Source organism: Euprymna scolopes, chromosome 1 (assembly GCF_053919585.1).
Source record: "Euprymna scolopes isolate OS-2025 chromosome 1, ASM5391958v1, whole genome shotgun sequence".
NCBI lineage: Eukaryota > Metazoa > Mollusca > Cephalopoda > Sepiida > Sepiolidae > Euprymna > Euprymna scolopes.
This window is the reverse complement of record NC_136482.1, coordinates 174,412,832-174,422,286: the sequence shown is the minus strand read 5'-3', so window position 1 is coordinate 174,422,286 and position 9,455 is coordinate 174,412,832.

The following is a 9,455-nucleotide window of genomic DNA, read 5'->3' as shown; positions in this document are numbered from 1 at the left end:
GCCAATAACTTGACATGTTTATTTCTTGACATTGCCCTGATATTTTCCGATATCATTTTTCATTACAGGAATAGTCTGTTATTGTTTTCTGTTATTGTTTATGTTTTTTTTTGTTGTTGTTTGTTTTTTCAAATAACTCCAGAGATAAAATTACAAGCTGCTTTAAATAAGTTTCCAGAATTTTTCGTATGGGCACTTTTATTGATAGTACCCGCATGAAACTCTAGTTCCCTTCTAAGTAATCCCCTCCGACTGCAATGCACATGTTATACCGCTCCAACAACTTCTGGAAGGCTCCATAGAAGTCCTCTTGTGTGAGCGTATCAATTACCTTCGTCACAGGCTCTTCCATTATCTCAATTGTCTCGTAATGAGAGACTCTAAGGGTTTCCTTAAGGTTAGAGAATAATCACAAGGAGCAAGGTCTGCACTATAGGGAGGGCGAGGAACTGTTTTGATGCCCGTTTTGGTCTAATAGTCTGTGACAGGGATGATCTCTGAGCACCCTCAGGACAAACTTCACCCAAATCTTCTGCATCTTCAGTTCCTCGTGAATAATTGTGTGTACAGTTCCCACAATAACATTAAACTGTGCACCTATTGTCTCTATTAACATATGACGGTCCTTATACATGAAATTCTTTATTTGGCTAATTAACTCTAGTTTTCTTACTTCTTTTCTCCTTTTATACCTCTCATAAATCCTTCATAAACACCCTGTTTTCCTTGAATCTCTTATGCCACTCAAAAGCTGATGCCTAATTCATGGAAGATGGTCCAAAAGCAGTTTGAAGCATTCCATACGTTTCTGTGGCATTGTTTCCAAGTTTAAAACAAGATTTTATTACATATTTTTCTTCTAAATTGTCCTCACGTCCAGATTGAATTTTCGAAATTCACCAGCTGTGGCAATCAGGCTTTAGTAGGGTTTATTCCAATTCCTGCTGTAGCTGTTCATTTGGATCTGAAATCATAACAATTGGCATCTCATAAGATATATAGCAATAACATACTGAAGTTTAAAGAAAGATTTAAATGTCTGTACAAAAAAGTCTGGAAACATATTGAAGACACCTCGTATCTGTGAATGTGTAACAAATTTATGATAACATTTTTTGCTGATGAGACACTCATTAAAGTGCCTCTCGCATTTTTTTTAAAGGCGATGAATTAACGGCTTTTAGATATCCATGATTGAACCTTGGTGGAGAAGTCATACATAACCTGAAGTTTATTTGTACCAAACATTCTTGGAGATTTCAGAAAAAAAAATAGTGGATTTCATTAACGATTCCATGGGCAGCATTTCCTGGGAGAGGGTCACTCTGTAAGAATATACTTAACTTTAAAAGAGTTTTCATCTTCTTGCTCAAGAGCTTATTCAAAAAGCTTTCTAAAAGAAAATCAATCAAGGGGATATCAACAATTACAACAGAGGGACAATGTAATGGTTGCATTCATATATATTATATATGTAATATATGGGACATTGTTCTACCAAATGTTGTGACAAACAAATAAGTAGGTTTAGATACGTCTTCGCATCTCTATGAACAACTTTATCTGAAATGCAGTTCAGTTTAATCTCTCACGTATCATTTATGTGCGATACTCCAACATCTGCTTCTTCCTAATTTACCTAATCAAAATCAATAGACTATTATGTGTGGCTGCAGTTTAGAAAGACACCTTTTCAAACCTAAACAAAATTTATTGTGAAAATAGACTTCACAATATATTTATCGCCATTATTTATCACAAAATAGCCATATTGCCACTGAGACGAAAAAGTACTACTGTAAATTACAGGGATACTATTATTGGGGAGTTGAGCAGCAATTTACATTTCTGCGTGTCAGTACAGTCACTGACTATACTGAAGCGACACTTGCCCAAAGCGGGTCGAACCGGCTTCCTTCAAAGGGAAAAGTTTCATGGGAGTATGAAATTCACAAGCGATCTCCAATCGCATGCATATCCCTGTTAGGTGAGATGACGACGTTAAGTTTTTGCAGCTTTGCGACGTCCTCCTACATACAGCGTATGCAGGATTCCAAAATGGTCACCTATCTGGTACTGGTCAGGCTCAACGTTGCTTAACTTCGGTGATCTGATGAGAACAGATGTTATAGTAGAAGGCTTTTCGGCGTCTGAGACAACCTAACAATGAAAGATAAATATTAGTTTTCTGGGTATATTGCAACGATAATTAGTAATGTCCTAAGGTATTGAATAAAAAAATACCCTGTTTGTACAAAAATACCTTAATTAATCTAAACACCGAAAAATACTGGCTTCGCACAAATAAAACAAAGCATGGGTTCTACAGAAACCCAAAATGTCAGAAAGTCAAAGGGCTGTCTGAAAATGACGTCAAGCAGTTGGAGGAATGTAGGGAGTGTTATTTTCTTTCTTTTTTCTCCCAGCTGTACATCGGTACACTCCTATCGTGAACGTTTGTATACTTTTTACCATGTTAATTTAATTATTTTTCTGTGCACCTGCTTATAAATGTTTACATTTTTTTATTTTTCAACATTATGTAAAAATTATGTTACGCTGAAAATTACATATCCATTAAATCAAATAAAATATTAGAAGCTTACACATGCAAATTACGCTAAAAATTTAATCTAAAAAAGGAAATATTTTTGCAATTATCATTTTCTGTGCGTGAAAATATAAAATAAACAATGCTTAATTTAATATCAGGAGTTTGAGAAATTGATTTTTATTCGTGTAATATTGAATTCGTTAATGCAGACTTTTAGGGGATCTTGTCGTAATGTTACTGAAAAAATAATTTTTATTTTATATTGTTACAATTTACGATGATTTATTTTCATAAGTGCTCGACTGAGCTCCATTCTCTGCCCCCCCCCTCGCCAATCTTTTTCAAAAAACACCCGACTAGCTGAAACCACCGTCAATAATTTTCCCCACTCCTTATCTGTGCCTAAATCAAAACGTAGATTCCACGAACAAAGCTTCTTTCTTAGAACTGCACGCCTGTGGAACTCTGTTCCGCTTGCCTGTTTCCCTCCCGACTTCAACGTGGATGTCTTCAAGTCCAACACAAACAAATTCCTGATGAACCGCCCCCCCCTAAGTAATGACACTTTATCAATTCTCCAATACTATTTCTACACTATCCCATTAAGTACTGTACACACAATAACCCTTATCCCCGAGTGGCCATTGGGCCTTGATAAGTGGTGAACTCCATGTAAAAAAACAAAACAAAAAAAAAACAAATTCATTAATTTTCTTTTACTACTGAAAACTATAACTTTAGTAAAGATATTTTTTTGTGTAAACAAAATGATATATTTCCACTAAGATACAAATAAAAACAATGTATTCATTATATTCCGTGATCATTATTTGATAAATACTGAAATTTTTATAGAAATTGATTAATTTCTTGATATTTGGTGAATTTTTAAGTAAAGAGAGGGCTCAAAATGTTTATACATTTTGACTATCGGAATTCATTTTGAGCGTACCTAGTGTTACTATATGTTGCGTTTGCTCGATGTTGCAGTACAATTACTTTCTTTAAATGATAAGGATGATGGAAATTGAAATTGAAGTGTTGTGTTATGAAGTTTGTCTTCGATGTACTGATGGTCTAAACCACTGAGCAATGCGAGTTATCAACATATCCCGGAAGGAGGACAATTTCTTATTATGTTTCTTGTCCACTGACAGACGGATAGAAATTAGTATAATCCACCAGTGCTTGATTGAGATCAGCGAATGAATGTTTCCATCAGATATTGAAGGTATATTGAATGCTTTAATGATATGGATTCTAATGCTACTTCGAAGTATTCTACATAAATAAATAAAAAGTAGATGTACATATGTGTATTTAACTAAATGAAAAATTTTAAATAAACTAAAATGAATTTACGAAATGTTTAACGAGTTTTTCAATTTTGACCCATTTTTAACCATTTTAAAACTATTTTAACCGGCTAAAACCCATAAAAGAACGGCCCGTAAGAAATTCAATCATTTGAGGCTCCTAGCGTCGCTCTGTGACTTTTAGTTTCGGAGGAGATAGAGTTTGAAAATATGGAGACAGACAGACAGACATATAGCCGTTTATATATATATATATATATATATATATATATATATATATATATATATATATATATATATATATAGTAAAACTCCTTTAATTTGAACTACCTCTCATTTGAACTTCCTTCTAAACCTGGACTTTCTCTAAACTTGAATTGTCTCGTCATTGAAATTGTATTAGCATATTTGATGCGTAGTTGCAGTAAAACTGTTTACATGTTTTAGTCAGATATTGCGCAGAAATGTTAATATTGGTACTATGTAATTAATGTAGATTAGCTATTGATAATTAATTTACACTAACTGTAATTTTTTTTTCAGAATACTATATTTAAAATAGTGTAAAACAACCCATCACAATGGGTCTAGAAAAAATTCTTGAAACCAAACGGTTACCGACCAACCACGCTGTTCTTAAATAACTTAATGCAAATGATATTGAAATGTGTGTGCAATAAGATGAGGAAACTACTGATCAATATCCTGAAGGCAGTAATGGTGATGAAAATAGTAACAGTTCCCATTCTCTTGACCCTAATGTAAATAACCAAGAACACTCTGATGCACCAATATCATGGGATGATGCAGAAAAGTATATGGAGACGGTTATAAAATTTCTAGAAAAAAGTCCTTACTTTAGTGACAACTATGTTTTGCAAGCAATGTCACTCCGAAGAGATATAATCATGAAGAAGCTACAGAACCAAGACATTGTAGATTTTCGTGATCGCTTACGGAATACAATGGCAGCGCCCGAGAGCTCAATCGATATAGAAACTGCAATGAGACTCATTCAATGAATAACTAAATAAAAGCTATTTTACATAAATGTATGACATCTGTAGATGATAACTTAGGTAATAAATACCTAACAAGTAAGAGGAGATTTAATTTATTTTCAATGTTTTTGTTTCTAGTAATAATATTTAACAATTCTTACTTGCAATATATCGTAAACTCAACTTAATATATACTTAAAGTATCATATAGCACTGAATTTCATTTACTCACGAAACTTGAACAGCATCATCTAATTTGAACGAAGTGGGTGTTCACATTATAGGAGTTATACTGTATATATATATATATATATATATATATATATATATATATATATATATATATATATGCGCATAAGCCTGAAGAATCCTAGAGGGATGAAACGCGGAATATTCAGTGTAGCTTAATCGCCATATACATTTTATAACTTACTAACTAGCTCTACCTACGTATTGAGCACTTTTGAAGTAAATACTTAAAGTTTACGCATAAATCTATGCTTTCGTATATTAATTTTATGTGAGTAAATTAAGTAGTTATATATATATATATATATATATATATATATATATATATATATATATATATATATATATAAATACCCCCACCCCCCACACACATTCCCCCCCATATATATATATATATATATATATATATATATATATATATATATATATATATATATATACTAGACTACCCGTGACCCGTTGGGTCAATATGTTATATTAGCTATGGAATTAATGTATGAGTGTGACACTTGTGACGTAAAGAAAATAGACTGTTATTTTGAATAATAATTCCTACTTCATTAAACATCTGATTATTGTATTGCCTTTCGTGCATATTAATAGGCTTCTTCGTTTGATCTATAACAATAACTGCATTAGGTATGTTGTATATCATGTCCGTAGCTTATAGAAATGTAGTCACATAGTAATTATCACGTCTTAGAATATACTCAATATTTTCTATGATATTCCGACGTAACTCAATGTTCTTGTACATATTCATCCGAACATCAATACTATATTCTTTGTCAAGAAAGTATATCTGAATAAATTGATTGTCTGGCTCAAGTAATAATGAGGCAATATAGTGATGGATCTGCCTTTGAATAACTATAGATGTTGTGGATTTATTCTTTGCAACCAAAATATGACATTTGAAACAGGCTATTATATTGTCTCAGGTGCCTTCTGTAGTGGCAAGCTTCTTCACCTTGATCAGCACAAATAATTGAGTTCATGTAGCAACTTGTGCAACTTTGTCAATCTGACCTTGACATTCATGCAACAAAAATGTGCAGTTTTTCAAATAAAAAAAAATTCTTTACAATGAAAACATAACTTATTCAAATTTCCAACATTTCCCTGTAAGTTTGTTCTGCGCCGTAAAATAATTTGCCTATTTTGCAAAGCAAGTCTGTTGTTTCTTTCTACAACATTCTCGTAACGTCGCTTTCGTTCATCTCTTATTCTTTGACTAGTCAGTCTCTCTTCTCGTTGTTGTGCTATCTCGCTAGCTCGTCTTTGTTCAGCTTTAAGTCTGGCTGTTCAGTCTATCTTCTCTCATCTTTATTGTTTCATTATTTATTGTCTCTTTTATTCTCAGTCTTTGGCTGCTCAGTCGGTTTGCTCTCAGCTCGGGCGTTTCTAAATTTCGATATCTATAAATTTTTTCCCTTTGCTTTTGTAAGCGAATTTCTCTTTGTTCATTCGTTTCAGAAGCTCTCCGAAATCTATACGTTTCTCTATGACAATTCAGTCGAATTCGTCTTTGTCGCTCAGTTTCAATAAGTTATGGTATGCAAGAGGGACTTTTCACTTGGTTGTGTGCCATATTAGTGAAGCATAAACCCAAGAAAAATGTTCTAAAAGAATGTACAATTTTTCACAGCTTTGTTTAACAACTTATGGAGAATTTAAAATATTAAATATAAGAAAAAATGGATTTAATATACGTAAAAAAATGATCGAATAGATTCAAGTATTTGCTGTTAAAAAATCAACAAAAGAAAACACTATTTAATGTAATAGGAACGTGTGCATTTACCGATCCGGATTTCGTGTCGATAAAATGCAGGAGTATGCCAAGCTATGGTAAGGTTAATCAGCTACTGAAAAATCGTCAATAATGTAAGCAGACGACTTTTAATAAATTACAAGAAGATAAAATAAAAATTTTCATTACGCCCTCTAGTTATAAAGGACCGTAATAGTTCAATGGTTATTAATAGGCTAATTAATTTTTTTTTGTGCAAATTACACAAATTGATCATTGAAATGGTTTTGGGTGATGTTACATAAAAAAATGATTCTTTTATAGCTTTGGCGCAAGATTGGAGATTATGTTTAAAAAATAAACAATTATAAACAGTATTGATGGAAAGAACGTTGGAAGCAGTGGAAAAAGTGATTTCTGTGCGCAATAGCAGCAGCATATTCTGTAGAAAACCATAGCTAGCTGTTAGGTTTTTGCTGGAACTTTTTCGAGGATATGAAATTGTCTATACCTACAGTTAACCATTCCGTCAGGTCTGATACTATAGACGACACATCCTTTTTAAACATGGAACGCAGAGGAAGATCCGATATAAATGTAAGGAAACTATCCCAGTCAGCCATAGTGTATCGATATACTGTACGTCTGAGGACTTATTAGATCTCATTTTTATCTTAATTGATACAATTGAGTGGTCGGAAGATCCAAGAAGAGACAGAACGAAAACTGAACATAGTTCATGGCAAGTTGTGAGAAAAAGGTCTAGGAGACTTGCATACTGGCCGTCATTGTCGGGCACACGGGTGGGTTCGTGAACAATCTGAGTGAGGTCATAAGCAATGGAGAAATCATGACAAAATCTCCCCTCATCATCGGTCTTGTTTGAGTGGGTCAACCATTCCACATTGTGAACATTGAAGTCTCCACAAACCTGAATGTTAGCTGAAGGATATGCTGATAGAACTTGGTCAGTTTTCTCAGATATGCTTTTAAAGATAGTAATTCCGCTGTTATGGGGGCGATAGAGAGTAAATATAAATGCCGTAGTGTGAGCTAGTGCTACTCGGAAGCACATATAGGGTAAGTTAGGATCCTCTCTGGAGATGTCCCTACCACATGGAAAGCCATCTTTTATATAGGCACATATTTCATGCCCATGGCGATCTTGGGGGTCAGATTTGGAAGTTAGGTTAGAGTATCCTTTAATTACGAACTCATTTAGGGAAATAGTTTGTCCAATTCCGGTTTCGCTTAAAAATAAAAGGTCTGGTTTAGTCTCCTGTAATTGGGCTTCAACCTCTGGAAGGTTAGAATGTAGACCCCTGATGTTGGAGAAGGAGACATGGTAGTGGGGGTCTACGTTGGAAGTTTCAAATCCGGGTTTAATCGTGTATTTTTTATTGAAACTTGTCATGATGGACTTTTGGAGTTTGTGGACTAGGTCGTCAGACTTGCTTAGAGCAGGACAGAGAGGGGAAACAAAGAGAGAAAAGTAACGAAGAATTTTTTTTGTAGCACATGATAAGGTAAAGCCGTAACAATTACCCACTAGTATGGCATCGAGAGGCCTCACCAGAGACTACTGCATGGTCCAGAATCAATTCACCAAATGGCAATACAGCAGCCCCAGTACTTTGCGCCTGCTGATAGGACAGCCTCTTTAGTGGTTAATCCAAGGTTCGGGTCCCTGACTATCAGGCGGATAACGTCAGCCCAGATAAAACGTTTACCTCCAGCACCCTTACTAGTGACATGGCTACAAGGATAGACATAGAACAGAAAATTTCCGCCATATTGTTCGAAAACTTTATTCTGAATTAGACGTAACGTATACGATGATTTTCAACCACTTGAGAGAGATTGCAAAGACAAAAACTTGATAAAAGGGTGCCTAACGAATTGAGCGACAACCAAAAGAAACGTCATTATAAAGTGCCATCTTCCCTTTTCTTTTTGTAGGCAACTAAAACGATCCGTTTCTTGATCGGGTTCTGACTTGCGATGAAAAGTAGGTTCTTTACGATAACCGGCGACACTCAGCTCAGTGGTTAGACGCCGACAAAGCTCAACGACACTTTCCAGAACTCGAATTGCACCAAAAGAAGGTCATGCTGAATATTTGTTGGTCTATGACCGGTCTCATCCATTACAGTTTTTTTTTTATACAGGCGAAATATTACGGCAGAAAAGTACTGTCAACAAATGGATAAAATCATCAGAAACTTCGACAAATCCCAGTCAACAGAAAATGCTCAATTCTCCTCCACGAGCGCACATTGGTAAAACAACTCTGCAGAATTTGAACAAATTGGGCTACCAATATCTGCCTCATCCGCCATATCTCCAGACCTTTCCACCTACCAACTACCACTTTTTAAAGCATCTCAACAGCTTGCTGCGTGAAAATGCTTAAAAATCCCAAGCGATATCAAATAAGCCTTCAGCGACTTCTTCGTCACCAAAACGCAAGATCATTGGCAAACATACACTTGTTTTGCGTTGGCAAAAGTGTGTTGATACTGATGGTGCTTATTTCGATGAATAAATTTTGTTTAGGCTGAAATATGTTCATCTGAATTTAA